This window comes from Paroedura picta, chromosome 9, assembly GCF_049243985.1.
Source record: "Paroedura picta isolate Pp20150507F chromosome 9, Ppicta_v3.0, whole genome shotgun sequence".
In the NCBI taxonomy this organism is placed as follows: domain Eukaryota; kingdom Metazoa; phylum Chordata; class Lepidosauria; order Squamata; family Gekkonidae; genus Paroedura; species Paroedura picta.
In genome coordinates this window covers 87,254,231-87,272,317 of record NC_135377.1, presented here as the reverse complement: position 1 = coordinate 87,272,317, position 18,087 = coordinate 87,254,231, and positions in this window count along the sequence as shown.

Sequence of the window (18,087 nt, the reverse complement as noted above, 5' to 3'; positions counted from 1 at the left end):
CACTTTGGGTATAATGGGATACAAACTGACTCACACTGGCTCATCGCAAACAAAAGTTGCCATGAAGATGCAAACTGTTTTTTGAGAAATCTGCTGCAAAGGGCAATTATGGTCCCTAGAATGAAAGTCCCCAGAATGGAATAACAAGCCTGGGAAGCAAAATAAAGGTGTTCTGGTCTAGAAATGACAACTCCCAGCATGAATTGATGGTCCCCGGGACGAGAATCAGTGCTCTGGCAATGGAATGACAGGCTGCACAGTGGAACAATCATCCCTGAGACTGGAATCAGTACTCTGGGACTGGAAAAAAAGCCTCCACAGTGGACTGATGGGCCCTGGGACCAGATCAAGAGCACTGGGACTAGAACGAGAGCCTCCAGAGTAAAATGATAATCCCTGGAAATAAAATAAGTGGTCTGGAACCAGAATGACACAACAATTTTGCTATCCACAGACGTTGTTCTAGAACTAGGATACTGATACTGTCATTCCATGTTAGAGCCAGCATGGTATAGTGGTTAGGAGTGCTGACTCTTAATCTGGGGAGTTCAGTTTAATTCCTCACTCCTCCTCCATGTGCAGCCAGCTTGGCGTCCTTGGGCTTGCCACAGCGCGGATAAAGCTGTTGACTAGCAGAACAGCATCCGGCCAAAGAAGATGTGACACCATTTGAATTGGCAAATATGAGGCCCCCGCTTTATTTTATAATCTCCCTCTTGCAAATGGGGGTTGGCCCAGCACGCAAAATGAGCTACTTCCCCATTGCAGCCATCCAGCTGCAACTCACCTGGGTTCCAGATACTACAGGGATCAGTCTCCTCCCAGCCGGGAAGGCAGATCCGTGTCTCTGGAGGCCTCACCGCAAGGAGGCGAAGGAACATCAGGGCTGATGGGTGCCCACCTCATTCAGCCTCAATCCTTGCCTGGCTCAGAGCCCCTGGTCTGCCCGGCTGGGTCAGCTGCACTCGCTTTGTGCTGGTCTTAAATAGATCCCTCTGCCTCAAGGATCCAGTGCACAAACTGACTAAGCTCATTCCCAGGTCACTTAACCAAAGCTGATGGAGGGAGGGGAACTGTTCTGGCAACAGAAAAGCAGTGGAGAGGCCGGTGAACCTCACGTGACAACTTATAAAGGTGCTCACGCTCTGCCCACCACCAGGAGGCTGTGCGTGCTCACCCAAGCATGCATGATACCAGGTCCCACCTGGCATCACCTCTTCCGGCTGGTTGGGCCCTCTGCTTCATCAACTGCAGCCATTTAGAATCTTTCTGACCTAGCAGTAATCCCAGGGCTCTCTCAGTCTCACCTATTTCACAGGGTGTCTGTTGTGGGGAGAGGAAAGGGAAGGCGACTGTAAGCCGCTTTGAGACTCCTTCAGGTAGAGAAAAGTGGCATATAAGAACCAACTCTTCTTCTTCTTCATCTTCTTCTTCTTCTTCTTCATGTTAGGGGTTGCCCAGTTATGCAAAAGGACAAAATCCACTGTGTAAAGATAGCAGGACAAGAACTGGTACAATGTGAAAAGCTTTTATCGAATGCATTGAAAGCACAAACAATCCAAAGATGTATTCCATGCCCAGGGCAGGTTCCTTCAGCATTTTTTGTTGTTGATGTTGCAATGCAGTGTATTTCAATGGAATTTATACAAGTTATCTGGCATTACTGGCTCTCTCTCCTTATGAGCCTCCAATGAGGCTCCAGGTGCCTCCCATTGTTCTCAAGGGTCATTCTTCATGTTAAATTTGGTACAACCCCCACCCTACAGTTACTGATTTACCCAGCCATAGAAAAAGAAAAGGTTCCCCCTATACACACACACACACACGAGGGCAGGGGAAAGAACTGTGTCATTCTTTGTCATCTCCAAAGCTGGTTGGCTGGAAGAGCTCTGTGTTCCTCCCTTGCAAGGATATGATTGGAGGGGAGAAATGGCATTGCTCCAGAAACCAGTAGGGCCTCTTGTAGTGCAGAGTGGTAAGGCAGCAGACATGCAGTCTGAAGCTCTGCCCATGAGGCTGGGAGTTCGATCCCAGCAGCCGGCTCAAGGTTGACTCAGCCTTCCATCCTTCTGAGGTCGGTAAAATGAGTACCCAGCTTGCTGGGGGGTAAACGATAATGACTGGGGAAGGCACTGGCAAACCACCCTGTATTGAGTCTGCCATGAAAACGCTAGAGGGCATCACCCCAAGGGTCAGACATGACTTGGTGCTTGCACAGGGGATACCTTTACCTTTACCAGAAACCAGTAGAATCAAATGGGGGAGGGAGCCCATGATCACGTCCTGTAGTGTAACCCACATGGATTTCTTCAGGGGAGGTAGTTTCATATCACTAGAAATTCTGAATTCCTGATACCATTTCCAGAAAAATATGTCCACGTCTATCTTTTCCTTGGGTATTTCATTTTGCACACCCCTACCACTCAGTGCCTAGCTTATGTATGTTCATATAAGATATGGTTATTGTTTTATGAATGCTGTTTAAAAGCCTGTGAATCAATAGATTGAGACGGCAGGATCTACACAACAAATATTGCAACAAATAAAGATATGTGGACCGAAGATACATCACATGGAAGATCCTAATATTTTCCAGTTATTCTTTCGTACTGAATTGTGTCATGTCTCAGTTCCCTCTCATACAGTGACGCACCAGCGCTTTCACATTCCAAAAAATAACATCCTTGTATAAGTAGTCTGTGGTCTCTTCATGGGCCCAATTGACTCCATGTGTCCCTAAGTGGTTTCTTCAACCTAAGGTTGTTCAGGGGCAACCTCCCTGCTAAAAAAAAGATCTATCCACATTAAAGCCGCACAGTTATTTGGGTCTGCTGTTGCTCCACTGAGGTCTGTGACAATATCCGTCGCTGATCAGCCAAGGAAGACTGATTATTTCTGCCCGCCTCTGATGCTGTTAGGCAGGAAAATGTTTTTTGACCAATTTGGGCCAATAAACAAAAGTCCCAGAAGCTAATTGGAGAGGCAGCTGTTCCGTCTCTTATTGAATAATCTGCAGGACGACTCCGAAGAGATGGAAGGAGTTGCAGGTTGTCATAGAGATAGCGACTGGCAAAGAAAAAAGGACAGCTCTGATCTGGAGAGACTGAGAAAGAAGCAATGCTGTGCCGCTAACTACTGAAGACTGATATTACTGCAAAAGCAAAAAAAAAGGTTCTCAGCACAGCTCGCCAAGCAAAGAAAAACAAACCTGATACACTTTACAGGTTAACCCCCCCCCCCCCACACACACACACACATATACCCCTACATGCACACCAACACATTCCCGAATTAATAAAGTTTCAGCCGAGGGGCACTTTTAAGATATGAACATCTATAGTTATGCTAACCTGCTTCCCTCTGCCAAAATAGCCAATGATGGGCCTGGAGGGGTTGGGAAGGGGAAGGGCCTCAGGATGTGTCCTCAGCTATGATTCCCAACCATATTCTGCACAATCATACCTCTTCTGGGGTTTCTCAAAGCCTGAAGACTGTTTCAGGGGGTTCTCAATGGTAAAAATAATAATAATAAAAAAATAAAACATTGAGAAAGGCTGGAATAGAGTATAAGGGGTTATTATTTGCATGCTAATGTCCTGCTGTAAAGTCTTACCAGCTGCTTCAATCCAATCTTAGCTATACTTATCTCTCAGTTACTTTTGCATCTTGATTAATTAGCCATTACTGGCAAATAACCCCCCCCCCCATAACAATTGTCATGTCACTTCCAACTTTAAAAATATTTTTCCTCACAGTAGCTGCCACCGGGATGAGCAAGCCAACCTCACAGGGTTCTTGTTGCAAAGTGCAGGAAAAGAGCCAAGTTATAAGCTCTTTTGAGTCCCATTGGGGAGGAAAATGGAGTAAAATATCTTACCTAACGTTGTCAAAGGACTGTACCCTCACCACAATGCTAGCATGTAGTGTGATAGAATTGTCTCTCCTACACACCTGACAGACTGTGCCAGTGATGGATTCAAGTGGAAGGAAATCTCCTTGTCTGCATCAAAAATTTCCATTTGGTTCTGGAATTACCAGGAAAGCTTGGGGTTTTGTGTCAACTCTGGAAATCATTCTCTCTCTTCTGGAAGATATAGGCTCTTTCTGCACTCACAGCTTAGTTTTGATTATCAGAGAAGTTGAGTCAGTATTCCTTTAATTCAAATCCTGCATCTGCCTTCTGCACCCTTTTAAAGAACAATCCAGTTTTATCATGTGACTCATACAGTAAATTTTCTGAACCCCAATAAGAAAAAGTGGGTACTGGTCCCCCCTCCCCCCTCATTTTTTGTGTATTGTGTCATTGGCCTCTTCTTTTGGATCAGTTTCAAACAGGATGTGTTTTTGTTTTGTTTTTTGAAATTGTAAGGAGAGATTCTTCCAGCTCCATTTACTGCTGGGTGATTAGTTTGCTGAAAATTTGTTGCTTCTACCCCCTTCAGTACAGCTAGACCAGGGGTAGTCAAACTGCGGCCCTCCAGATGTCCATGGCCTACAATTCCCATGAGCCCCTGCCAGTGAATGCCACAGTTGGAGGGCCACAGTTTGACTACCCCTGAGCTAGACATTTACAGTTCTCATTCTTTGTATATCCAAGCTGAGGTGAAGTTTGTTGGGTTAGCACTGCTGCATTAATATACCCTCCCAAATAGTGCAGGATGGAGCCCCACTCCTGATATTGATAATGCTGGCTCCAGGCATTTCACAACAGAGATGAGACAGAGCTCCATGCGGCTAACCCACCACATCTGCTCACATTGCTTTTCCTTCCTCCTGCTTGGAACTCACTCCCTGGAACACTGCCTACACTCACCTCTCAACTGCTGGACTGCAGAGATCTTCCAGCCAGAGGGCAGTTGCAGCATCCTGGCGCTTCCAACCACTCCTTAGGTGTGATGGACAGCTGTAATGGAGCTCTGCCTCACCACCCTGGCAAAGCAACTGTACCTGGTTTCCCTTTTTTTTTCAACTACCTGTATGGACATGTGTTGTTGGAAGGGCTGCTTCTCCCTCCTTCTCCTCCCTTCAGTACTGCTAGGCACTTAAAGTTTTCTTTTTCCTTTTTATACAAGTTTGGGTGAATTCTAGTGACCTAGCAGAGCACCTTTAATGCAGCTTCCAAAAACAGTACAGGAGGGAGCTCTGCACCCAATGCTGATGATGCTGGGTCCAGGGGTTTTGCCATGGAGGCAAGGCAGAACTCCATGCTCATAGCCCTTCCAACAACAAAATGCTTACTTTGGTGGCTATCCATCAATATCACTCTCCTTGGCCTATTCTGCACAAAATAGATAATGCACTTTCAATGCACTTTAGAAGTAGATTTTCCTCTTCTGCACAGGAAAACCCAGCTGCCAAAGCACATTGAAAGTGCATTATCCTATATGTGCGGAATGGACCCATTTCTACTTCCCGGAATCCATGCTCCCCTTCCTCATTTTCCTGAATAACTCTGCTTTTGAATGCTGCTTGTCCATTTTGTGGCTGGCCACCATTCTTAGTCTCCCTTTCTACCCTGCCAACAGCCTCTTACTTAGTGATACAGATTTTTAATATTGATTGATTGATTGATTCTATTTTTATACTGCCTTCCCCTGAGGCTCAAGGCAATTCAGATGAAATATAGGGAACAAGAAAAATGGTGCAAACTCAATAGTTATGTCAAATGGATAATAATAATAACAGCAATAAACAGAGAGAATAACATTCTAACAGAATAACAGGCTAATATTCCCATGGTTGGTTGGTTCAGGAGTTTGGATTCATGGGAGGGAGGTTGGAGGCCCCAGTAAATGTTAGTTTTTGGTCGACCTCAAACAAATGCCTAGCAGAAGAGCTCCCTGCAGAACTGCTATAGTTTAGCATTCAATGTGCATTTTTTGCTAGATCTACTAGCCCAATGTAAAAAAAAGAAAAAAAGATGGAAAACAGGAATGCCAGGGGAGGTGGTACACCAATGAGGAAAGGAGGTGGGTAAAATGTACAGAGTAGGAGGATCAATCTCAGTGTGGGTAGTAGAAGAGTGTTTGACTGGCTTCCCAGGGGCAGAAAAAAGGCAGGGACAAACACTCAGACAGAACCGTAATGCTTTGGAATTAACTTGGCTTGGGGGTGGAAGAAAAAGGGGAAATCACCAAAAAAAAAGCACTCTTTTAAAACCCAGAGAAACAGTGAACAAAATATCAACTGAATGCTGAAGGTGGAAAATCAATACAAAAGGGGGAGAAAACTTGACATCCATTTACTTGGAAATGCAGAAAGGGGTGAAATGCAGAAGGGGGGAACCCCAAAGGGAATGCACAATGCAAGCAAAGGAAAATTTCTTTAGTTCCATCTCACATTCTAATGAGGGTAGAACTCTGTACTGTCCTCAGTTAATCGTTTTTCCCTTCTGGCCTTTTCTTTGGAACAGCTGAAGTAACACACAGGATGTTTATTCAAAAGCTTCATGGACTCTGTGGGTTGTATGCCCTCTTACTGGTGTTGGCATATGCTTAAGCGTTTTGGTGAATGCTTCATCATCAGTCCAGCTAACAATTCAACAGTTAGAATTTTGTCACACAGCTCAATACTTTTAGTACGGTGGGGTGAAGTTGTGATTTAGTTGCATACTCAGTGAAAAATGAATGTAAAAAAAAAAAAATTCAGTCACCTCCTCCATTTGGAGAAGGATTGTGTCTCCCAATTGATATGGTGAAGCTTCAGTTTTCTTTCCTGTTATAGGTATTTAAGCCTATAGCATAGTCTGAGAGGTGACCATTTAGTCACGGGCTGAAGAGTAAGAAGCAAGAGGTTTGCAGCCTTCATTTTCAGCCTAGGTCCTTGAGTGAGTCAACTCATCCTGGGTCCCAAATTAGGAGCTGAAATGGTACTGTGTGTGTTCTTTTTCCTTATATGTGAATTATATATATTGATGATATTGATGACTGTGATTCTCTGTAAATCAGATTGATCCCCCAACATGAGAGAAAAGCGGGATAGAAAGAGTTAAATATAGTAATAAATATATTTAAACTTCAGAATAAAAAGAGCTGTTTAAAGATGGAGGGGGGAAGTTGCACGGTATTTCTCTCTGTGTGTCTCTGTGCTCGGCTGCCTACCAATCTGGTTTGCCCATTCTTTGCCATGGCTCTCCTCTCCCACATCTGTTCACCCAATAAATCTGACAAGGAATCAATTTACAAAAGAGGTGGTTTTTGCAACCCTGCTGGGATGGAGAGGGGAAGAGCGGCATGATTTGTCACTCCTTTATTCCAACCTTGTCCATTTTACCTCCCTGCATGGCTCCAAAAGCTAAATGTGTTCATGTTCATTTGTGTTAATGGGATTTACACATTCTTGTATCACAGCCTGGGAACTGTAATTCAATCCAGTCAGTTCGGAGTATGTGCCAGCATAACAAATGCTACTGACTGATACATACATGCGAATATAGCTGATTTTTTGTGATGCATGATCCTCCCTATGATGACAACTCTGAAGCTCATATGTAATCAAAGTGAGATAGTAATTTTGTGTGCATGCATCAGCAGCAAGAACCCTTCTGGGAGAAACTTAGTCCTTGGGAATGGTGGTATAGAAATTTAATAAATAAATAGTAAAATAAACTGCAGGTATTTGAATTTGTGACACCAGAATTGCAAGTCCTGCTGCCCTCTGTTGTGAGCTGCTGAAACTGCAGGATGAGTTTAAGGATGTGTACAAAAAAAAAAATGTATCATTTCAGTTTCAGCCAGAAATGATCCAGGTGGAATCCAGATTGCATGAACACCTTCTTTTTTGTACGCATGCTTCCTTAACCCACCTGAGAAGGTGGGGAAAAAGTGCCTGCCAAACAGTGGATAATGACAGACAGGCGTCTCTCTTTAAATCCCTCCTCAACTTGGGGAAGGATTTAAAAAGAGTGGATGGGATGCCTGTCATTATCAGCTATTGGGTACACTGGGTACCCTTTAAATGCTCATCACACTAACAATGGCAAAGCTGCCTGTGAAGGTGGGGTGTACATTTAAAGAGAGGGATTTAAATTTAAGCAGCTAGGGAGGGATTTAAAGAGAGCAGGAAGGGTGCCTGTCATTATTACATGTTTGGTGAACACTTCCCCCTACACACACCGCCTTCTCAGCCGCTGCCTGAGAAAACAGAGGGGATGCATTTAAATAGACCAAATTGTGGCTGAATTGTCAAAGCACCCTGATTCAGACTGTTCAAACGCACGGAATGGGCCGTTCATCTTGGATGATTCAGGTATTTTAGCTTACCTGAGCCAAACCACTTGTTCCTATTGTTGACACTCCAATGGAAGTGGTTGGCCAATGTGGAAGACAGGGTGCTGAATTAGATGGACTATTGGTCTTATCTAGCAGGGCTCATCTTATATTCTTGTTCTCAACATAAGGGAAAGGTAAAGGTATCCCCTGTGCAAGCACCGAGTCATGTCTGACCCTTGGGGTGATGCCCTCTAGCGTTTTCTTGGCAGATTCAATACGGGGTGGTTTGCCAGTGCCTTCCCCAGTCATTATCGTTTACCCCCAGCAAGCTGGGTACTCATTTTACCGACCTCGGAAGGATGGAAGGCTGAGTCAACCTTGAGCCGGCTGCTGGGATCGAACTCCCAGCCTCATGGGCAGAGCTTCAAACTGCATGTCTGCTGCCTTACCAGTCTGCGCCACAAGAGGCTCTGTTCTCAACATACCAGTGTGCAAATTTACTTAAAAGATTTAACCAATACTCTTGGCGTTTGTCTTTTATTCTAGTTATATTATATGCAAATTATTATATAAGTTTCTTAAGTTAAGTAAGTTTCTTAAGTAAATATATCTAAATAGACTTTAAAAATCCCTTGTGAAGTAAAAGAAATACAGTTTGGATATTTTATGACTAGAATATTTTCCATACTAATCTCATTCAGAATTATCCCCAACCAAACTTTAAATTTCTGGATGGTACCTTTCATTTCTGACGGTGTTTTAAAAAAGATTTAAGAATGATAATCTTGGATTTCTTGCCAAATGTAGTATACAGAACCTAAGTTTTCCCCAATAAAAGTGGTTGGAATTGCTGTAAAATCATAGCTGACATAAAGACCCTGTAGGGCTTTCAACGTAAGAGATGACAAGAGGTAGTTTGCCTTGCTAGAACCTTCTTTGGTGGTCTTCCATCAAAGTATTAACTAGGGCCAACGTTGCTTAGTTTTTGAGATCTGATTAAATCAGCCAAGCCTGAACCATCCAGGTCAGGACCCAGGGATTGATACAGTTTTCATATTAAAAGGATTTGCTAACAAACTTGTATGGGATAGAGGAGGTAGCGAAAGAGGTACTTTCCCCCCTTTCTTACAGTACAATAAATTGCTGATGTCAATGAGGGGTAGGCTTAGAACAGATACAAGGAAGTACTTCTTCACCCAAAGAGCAAATAACATTTTGAATTCACTGCTGCAGGAAGTGTTGGCAGCTAAAAGCATAGATACAGGCAATAGAAGCCTGGTAGAACAGAATCAACGTTCTCAAGAATTTCTGCATTAGAATGGGGGGAAATTTTGTAAGCCCAGAAGAACCTTTGCAATGTGACCAACAGAACAAGTGTGACAGTGGCAGGGTAAACACAATAGGACTAAGGTCAAACCAGAGGATTCCTGCAGTGGAACCAAATGGTGGGAGTACAATTCTGCAAGTCCAGCAGAACCAGTACAATGTACACTACCAGAGGAATTAAAAATACCCATCAGAATGCCATGCACCTATAGCAATGCCAGTTCAATAGGACATATGTCAATGATAGAATCACTATTTAACCAAGGGGTACAATCCCCGCAGAACCAGTGTAAAGAGCAGTGCCTAACAGAACAAAGTATCATTGTGTTAATCCCAGCACACAAGGACTTATATAATGTACAGTACTGTAACTGAAGCAAGGGGGCATAGGAAGGATAGAAGAACCAGTGCAATGTACAGTGCCTAGCAGAATCTATGTCATTGTGGTAATGCCAGTTCAGGACTGATGTGAAGAATATAATTACAGTCCAAGCAGGGGAGTAGGAAGTCCAGCAGAACCAGTGCAATGTATGATGCCCAGCAGAACTCAGTGCCATTATGACAGTGCCATCTCAACAGGCCTGATGTGAAGCATAGAATCACACAACGGGGCTGGACTGGAAGACCAGCATAACCATTTAAAAGTAAAGTTGCCAGCAGAACCAGAGAATCCCTATAGTACAAACAGAAGGGGATGCATTTTTTTTTAGGTCAGCACACCCAGTTCATTGTATAGAATGCCCAGCAGGACCTAGTGCCGCTCCAAGCTTAAAAGAACTCATCTCAAAGCACACTGTCACAAGAAATCCAAGTGTGTGTGTGTGTGTGTGGGGGGGGAGATTTTGCCACCAGCAGAACCAGTTATAATGTACAGAATAACCTACTGTCAGAATAATGTGCAGAAAAAAACAATGACCTTGATATTGCAAGCCTGAAAGGACTGCTTCAAAGCATGGAGTCACAACAAATCCAAGCAAGATGGAGGGTTTCAAGGGAACACAAATAAGTCAAGCCAAAATGGAAGGAACCTTTGTCAAACTGAGAAGACTGGTTACAAACTGACAAGAACAGCAGGGACACCCATTCGGGATTTTTTCACGGTTTAAAAAAAAAATCCTGGATATTTTGGGGACTCTGAAATTTATCAAAAAATACTGATTTATTAGGTATATTTTTGGCTCAAATGTATCTGAAAGCACACCCCTTGTCCCTGCTTCTAACCCTTCTGCCAGTTGCCAGGCTCAGCCTGGCAGCCCTTCAACCTTGGCTTACTCAAACTTCCCTCCTTTCATCCAGTGTTTTGCTTCACATTCTATTTCAAACTAACCCTTTTATACATACCATCTAATTCCCTCAGAATTACCAAGATGTTTAAGCTGTGCTGCTTTGTTAATTAAAATGGCTACATTCTCCTTTGTGTGTGTATGTCTGTATGTGTGTGTTTATCTTTCACCTCTTCAACACGGCGTTTCCAGATGTAATGCTCTTCGCTTCAGGATGACGGCATTGTTCTCTTGTACAGTGTAATGAGTTTTCTGGTGATATTTGAGCTCTGGCAATCCCACTGTGCTTTGGCAGTCCTGTGAGTAACAAGCACACATTGCATCAGCTCATTTGCAGAAGAAAGACGCTTGTAGGCAACATTCAATGGAGTATGCTAGCCTACCAAAAGCTGGTTATTCCATGCTCTTGGTGGGGAAGGAGTATCACAATTAAAGAACCTAAAAAGGTAAAGGTATCCCCTGTGCCAGCACCGGGTCATGTCTGACACTTGGGGTGATGCCCTCTAGCGTTTTCATGGCAGACTCAATATGGGGTGGTTTGCCAGTGCCTTCCCCAGTCGTTACCGTTTGCCCCCAAGCAAGCTGGGTACTCATTTTACCGACCTTGGAAGGATGGAAGGCTGAGTCAACCTTGAGCCAGCTGCTGGGATCGAACTCCCAGCCTCATGGGCAGAGCTTTCAGACTGCATGACTGCTGCCTTACCACTCTGCGCCACAAGAAGCCCATAGAACCTAGAAAGAACCTAGAAAGAGTTAATAAGGAAGAACCAATGAAGCAAGGAGGTGACTCTCCCTTATGTGGAAGGTGTTGCCCTTATTTATTGAAAGAATGGCATGTATATTTGAATGGGTAGGAGGTTCTCATTGCTTTCACATTTTAACCAATTTCACTATAATCTCTCAATCTGGCCTACAAATTACAGGGCATATGCACAGCAAGGGTCAATGTCAGGAGTTGTGACTTCAGAAGCTCCAAGGGCAACAGATGGTCGAGAGTTGAGGTGGGATTCTGGGAGAGGTGCCACAATTCTGGCGGCAGGAAGAACAGACTCTGAGTTGGACTTCATAACAGTCAAAAATTCTTTTTTAGCTGAAAAAATCTCACTGAAAAATTGTACAGACTGACATGTTCAGCTGCTTCCCCAAATTAAAAAAAAATCAGTGAAAAATAGAGAATGCCTCTAGTGTGACTTGCTAGCTTTGCCTATGTTATATAGATGTGGTTATATAGAGATGAGCATGGTATGGTGGTTAAGAACAGCAGCTTCTAATCTGGTGCGTTGGGTTTGATTCCCCACTCCTCCTCGTGCAGCCAGCTGGATAACCTTGGGTTCGTCACAGTCCTGAGAGTGCTGTTCTGACCAAGAAGCCCTGTCAGAGCTCGCTCAGCCTCACCTACCTCACAAGATGTCTGTTGTGGGGAGAGGAAAGGAAGATGATTGTAAGCCACTTTAGGAATCCTTTGGGCAGTAAAAAGTGGGGGATAAAAAAACAACTCTTATTTTTTAGCCTATAATACTTTGTTTCCTTCACAGGGTTCAAGAAGTAACTCTCTCTAAGATCTTATGAACAGGAAATGAGAACATAAGTCTATCCTTAGGGTAATATGGGCGATTGTATTATTAAATGTTCATCTGTACAAAAATAATACTCCTGCATACTGAAAGATTTTCAGTTATGTTTTGGCCCACCAACTGCACATATCCATGCTCCTCCTTATCTCCATTTTATGTAGATGTGTGTGTGTGTGTGCGCATATATATACACAACACACACATACATACATACACACATACACAGTATTTGCTGGCGTATAAGACTACTTTTCCCCCCTGAAAAACATGCCTCCAATGGGGGGGTCGTCCTATACGCCGGGTGCACTTCAGTTGGGATAGACATAGCTGCCCATAGTGGCCCATAGTACTGTAATGTAATGTAACAAACTCTTTATTTTGAGTGAAAATGTTGGGGGGTCATCTTATATGCCCAGTCGTCTTATACGCCGGCAAATACGGTATATATATTTCCATTTTCATATAGCTTCACTATATGAAGCTATATGAAGTTTCACATATACTGAAATTGTGCATATTTCCCATATATTGAAGCTGTACAAACATTCGTTTGTCCGTTCGTTCATTCATTCATTCATTTAGATATAAATAAATAAAATATATGTGCATTGACCTAATCACACAAAAAATGACACTGGGTAGCACATATCCTATTATAACCAGTTAGCACGCTAAGCTTGCATATCTAAAAAGGATTTATATGTCAGGTTCAAGGTCTTGGAATCTACTTCTAAGGCCATTTGCAGCCTGGGCCCCACTGACTTGCGGGACTGCTTGTCTCCTCATACCCCTCGTAGGGCTCTTTCCTCTGCGGGTAGGGGTCTGCTGGTTGTACCTGGCCCTTGGGAGGTGCTCCTGGCCCTGACTAGGGCCAGGGCCTTTTTGGTCCTGGCCCCAATCTGGTGGAATGAGCTCCTGGAAGAGCTAATAGCCCTGATGGAGCTTTCAATATTCCACATGGAGCTCTTTCACTGAGTAGCTGGTTGAGGCCTGGCCTAGGAAGAACCCTCCCTCCCTATTCAGGCCTGTAAATCCTGCTGGGGCATACCTTGAAGCTGCCTCCTGGAAGATTGGTGACCGTCAAGGTGGGGTGGGGGTATAGCGAGTTATCCTGTTCCTGTGATTTTACCACCATCTTGTGTTTTTGTATGGTATTCTTTTACTGTTTTATGGGATTTTAGATTTTATGTAAACCATCATGAGCTGGTTGACTCCGGAAGTGGCGGTCTAAAGATTTGAAAATAAATAAATAAATAAATAAATAAATAAATAAATAAATAAATAAATAAATAAATAAATAAATAAATAAATAAATAAATAAATAAATAATCAATCAATCAATCAATCAATCAATCAATCATAGAATCATAGAATCATAGAATCATAGAATCATAGAGTTGGAAAGGGCCATACAGGCCATCTAGTCCAACCCCCTGCTCTACGCAGGATCAGCCCTAAGCATCCTAAATCAATCAATCAATCAATCAATCAATCAATCAATCAATCAATCAATCAATCAATCAAGGAGTTTGAGTTCTGTGGGTTTTTTACTGTGCTCAAGAAGTTTCTTGTCAAAGAAGGGGAATTCAGGTTTGTGCACCTCTCTTCCTGCAGAGGTACCTGATGAAGAGAGTTCTGATTCTTGAAAGGTTGTATCTGAAAAAGCTAGTTGATCTCCAAGATGCAACTGGAATCACATTTAGCTATCTACGGCAGACCAAAATGGCTGCAAGATTATATTTAGAACGTATCAAAGGAAGTACTTCTTCCCTCATAAAAGTAATTTACACGTCCAAGAGTAACTTACACCACTGCAGGAAGCGATTATGGCTATAAGCATTGTCAGGTTCCATAGGGAATTGGATAAACATTTGGAGTAGGGCTTCATCAGGGGCTATTGGGCACAAGGCATAGATGGAACATTCTCTCTGGGACAGTGGTGCTCTGCATTCGTGGTGCATTGAGGGCAACAATGGGAGATCTTCCGGAGTTCTGGCCCTACTGGTGGACTACAAAGGTTAGGAATAAACCCAAATATAGAAAATAGAAACAATGTATCATTAGAGCTCAAAAATGTTTGAGAAATATAAAAGAATATCATATTTACCGGACACATATAAAACATCTTACTGTGAAAACAGAGGGGATGCAGACACTCAGCACTTATAGTCTTCTGAGGAACAAACTACACACTATATATTTTTAAAAGTTAGGTTCAGATTCTGTATTCATTCATTCATTAGATTTTTATACCGCCCTTCCATATGGCAGTTTACATATAACATGACAGTTTACACATAACGTTGCGGGGGAATACATGGAATGACCTAACATATAACATAATCCAAAATTTCATCAACAATAATCCAGCTTTGGTTCTGAATCTTAATCAGCAACAATATAACAGGAAAGGTAACCTAAAATAGGCTACCGGAGAGGTCAGACTGGTTCAGGGCATGGATGTCTGAGGGGTGGACCTATGGATGTTGGGTTTGGTCTAAGGTGACCAGATTGTCCCACTTTTGGAGGGACATCTGAGTGTACCTGGCAAATTGTACATGTTGAAATTAAAATATATAATACAATACTATTTTTGCATTCGATGCATTCTATGAAACTTTTTGTTGCTCCATACAGACCACATTTTTAATCAAGACCCCCCTCCCCAGTCAATGGTGTCCCACTTTACCAATGTTAAAATCTGGTCACCTTATGGTCGGCTTCAGGGAAATGCCTGGTGGAGGAGTCCTTTTTGCAGGCCTGCAAAATTCTGGGAATTCAGGCAGGGCCCTGATCTCTTCAGGGAGCTCATTCTACCAGGTAGGAGCCAGGATAGAAAAAGCTCTGGCCCTTGTTGAGGACCAACATGCTTGTTTGGGGCCAGGGATCACCAACCAGTTGGTGGAGCATAATGCTCTTTTGGAGGTATAGGCAGAGAGATGGGCCCAGACCAGGCCTGCCACACTATCACCACAGATCTGGCAGTGTTACACCAAGAGTTTCCATAGACCTGGTTAATTTGGTCTTTGATAGTGGAGCATTGGGCCTGGAGGGGCTCAAAGGATTCGGTTAAAACCAACTTGGTTGTTGGTAGGTTTAATATAGTTATGTTAAGGATGGTGACCAGCTGGGGTGGCCTGGTGGTTAGTCACCCTGACCTGGATTGGAATGTTGAGGCCCTGTACAGGAGTGACAGGATTCACCTGTCAGACTGGGGGACTAACATTTGGCCTGGTGGTATTTGGGCCACAGTGTAAAAATGGCTGCAGGGTGGGAGGAGTGTTGGCCAGACCATGGCTGGGAAACAGCCATGTTCTGGTGGTGAGTTGCATGGAAGGGAGCCTGTTTTGTTGTTGTTGTTTTTTAGTGTGGGGGGGTCTGGCTTGCATACCAGACTCCCCATGGAAGGGGCCTCTTTAAAGAGGTGGCAATTTGCAAGTGCCAACCCATCAGGGTAGAAGGGGGCTCGCCATTGCCAATGGCCTGGGAAACAACAAACAAGGTGTGTGCCTCACTAGGAGTTTCCCAGGTGGACTCTTCCCTGGAGAAGGACCTCTGACAGCCAGGAAATCCAAGTTCCCAGTTGGGAACTGGGGTAGGGATTCTGATGCCAAAAGGGGCATTGTGGGGTGAACAATTTCACCCATTCATGCTCCTTTCTTCCATGTTGGCCAACACTCTTGTTGGATGGTTTGCTGAATAAATGGATGTGGCCATGGAGTGTGCATACTTATTTTGGACCCCTAAGATACCCACATGCTAGTCAATTGCAATTATACTATATATATATGATCCTTATACATTAATTGAACTAATGATAAGGATGCTGCAACAGTCCATGGGACCCTGTGACATAAATTTAAGAAAGTCTGAGCATTATGATGCCACAGAACACAATAGATGACAAGTATCTAGCTATAAGACCGTTTTGGAGTTGATCTTCCTAATAATAATAATAATAATTTCCTCTGAGAAAGACCAGCTGCTAAACAGAAATAAATCTCAAGGTTCGTTGTCTGCTTATCTACAAGTGTTGGCTTGTCTACAATTTATTAGACTTCTTGTCTATATAATCATAAAGCTAGAATTCTCATCTGCTTGTTTGCATCTCATTGTATAAGCTGTTTTGCTGGGATTTTCTTTAATCTATACTACAGGATTACATTGACTGTTGTTATGTCTTTATTCATTCAATTAATATGTAAGGGTCATATATATTGTAATTGCAATTTATATAAAGCTCAGGAGCCATTACTCACAGTGATTGCGTATGTGTGTGTGGGGGGGGGGGGGGAGAGAAAGTGGCAGCCCTTTCTTCCCTCAAACTTTAGTCCCAAACTGAATCTGACCCATCTAGGCTTCTGAAATGCCATTCTCTGAAGCATCTATTTGGCTGTGTGGAAAACCCCAACTAGTTAGAAATATCATTGTGTAGCTTGGTCCTCAGAGTGTAGGAGAAGAAAATGTAACTCAGATGAAACAGGAAATGAGTAAGGGATGTGTTATTCTGTCTATCTCCATGGTTGCAGCTCATAGAATTCGACAGATTTATCTTGTTTTGTTGGCTAATTCTACTGTTTTCTTGGGTTTTTTTTTTTGTGTTTTCTTGGCTATCTGAAAAGAATTACTCTAAGACCTCGCACTATTTATTATGTGAAGCCTGTTTTATGTAAAATATTTTAAAATAGCATTTTGCTTTCTCCTTCCCAAGTGGGAGAAGCAAAGTGTTCCCCAGGTCAAGAGAGTAGATTTCTAATGGAAAGTCAAGAAAGTAGATTTCTAATGGAAAGTCTGCTCAGTTGCTCACAGCAATATGTAGTATTCATTACCAGGCACAGGCAGCTATGAGTCAAAGCACAGCGAGGCTTTATAGTTGATTTTATACCCTGTGCCCCATTCCCTTGAGGGTCAGCAGGGCTACTGAGAGCCACCACTGGCTTCCAGACAAAGATTCCACCTTCGCCCCTGTAGGAACCTGATCCAAGTAAAAATTGATGACAAAACAAATCACTTGGCTGGCTGTTACCATGCTTCTATAATAATAAAAAGAATCTAAATACCCACCTGTCTGTCCATTTGTGGCAGTCATAACGTATATTTATCTTTATCTTTAACCATAATCAAGTTCAAATTGTGTGACTGTGAGAGACTTCGAATTCTAAATAAGTAAACTCTTTTAATTAAAGTTTCTTTATTAGAAATTCAAGCATCTACTTTGAAGGCATAGTCAGAACTGACTCACAAAATATAGGGTAGGCAATATAGGGGCTCCCCCCTTTCTTGGGAACTCAAACCAGGCACAGTTCAAAGGGAGTCATAACATGGAGATGACAAACCAGGCTTCAAGGGATGGGAAGACATGGAAACAAGGAAACCAAACAGGGAGGGGAGCAGAGGGAAATAAGGGAGAGGAGGCAAGGAATGTTTGGGGAGGTTGGCATGCACACAATACAACAGTAGAAAATCAACCTTTGGGTGTCAAATGAAGGCATCTGGGTTACATCAGGGCATATGTCAGGCTAGCTAAACACAGTGAATGCAGCAAAATATAATCATGGTAGAAATACATGGGGGTCTCTGATAGTGAGGACAACTCACATGTTATCTAATTTGCCCACTGTGACTGGCCCAGGTCACTCAGATGGCTGCATGTAAAGGAGGATTGTCCTGCTCTCAACTTCCTCCTGGTCCTCC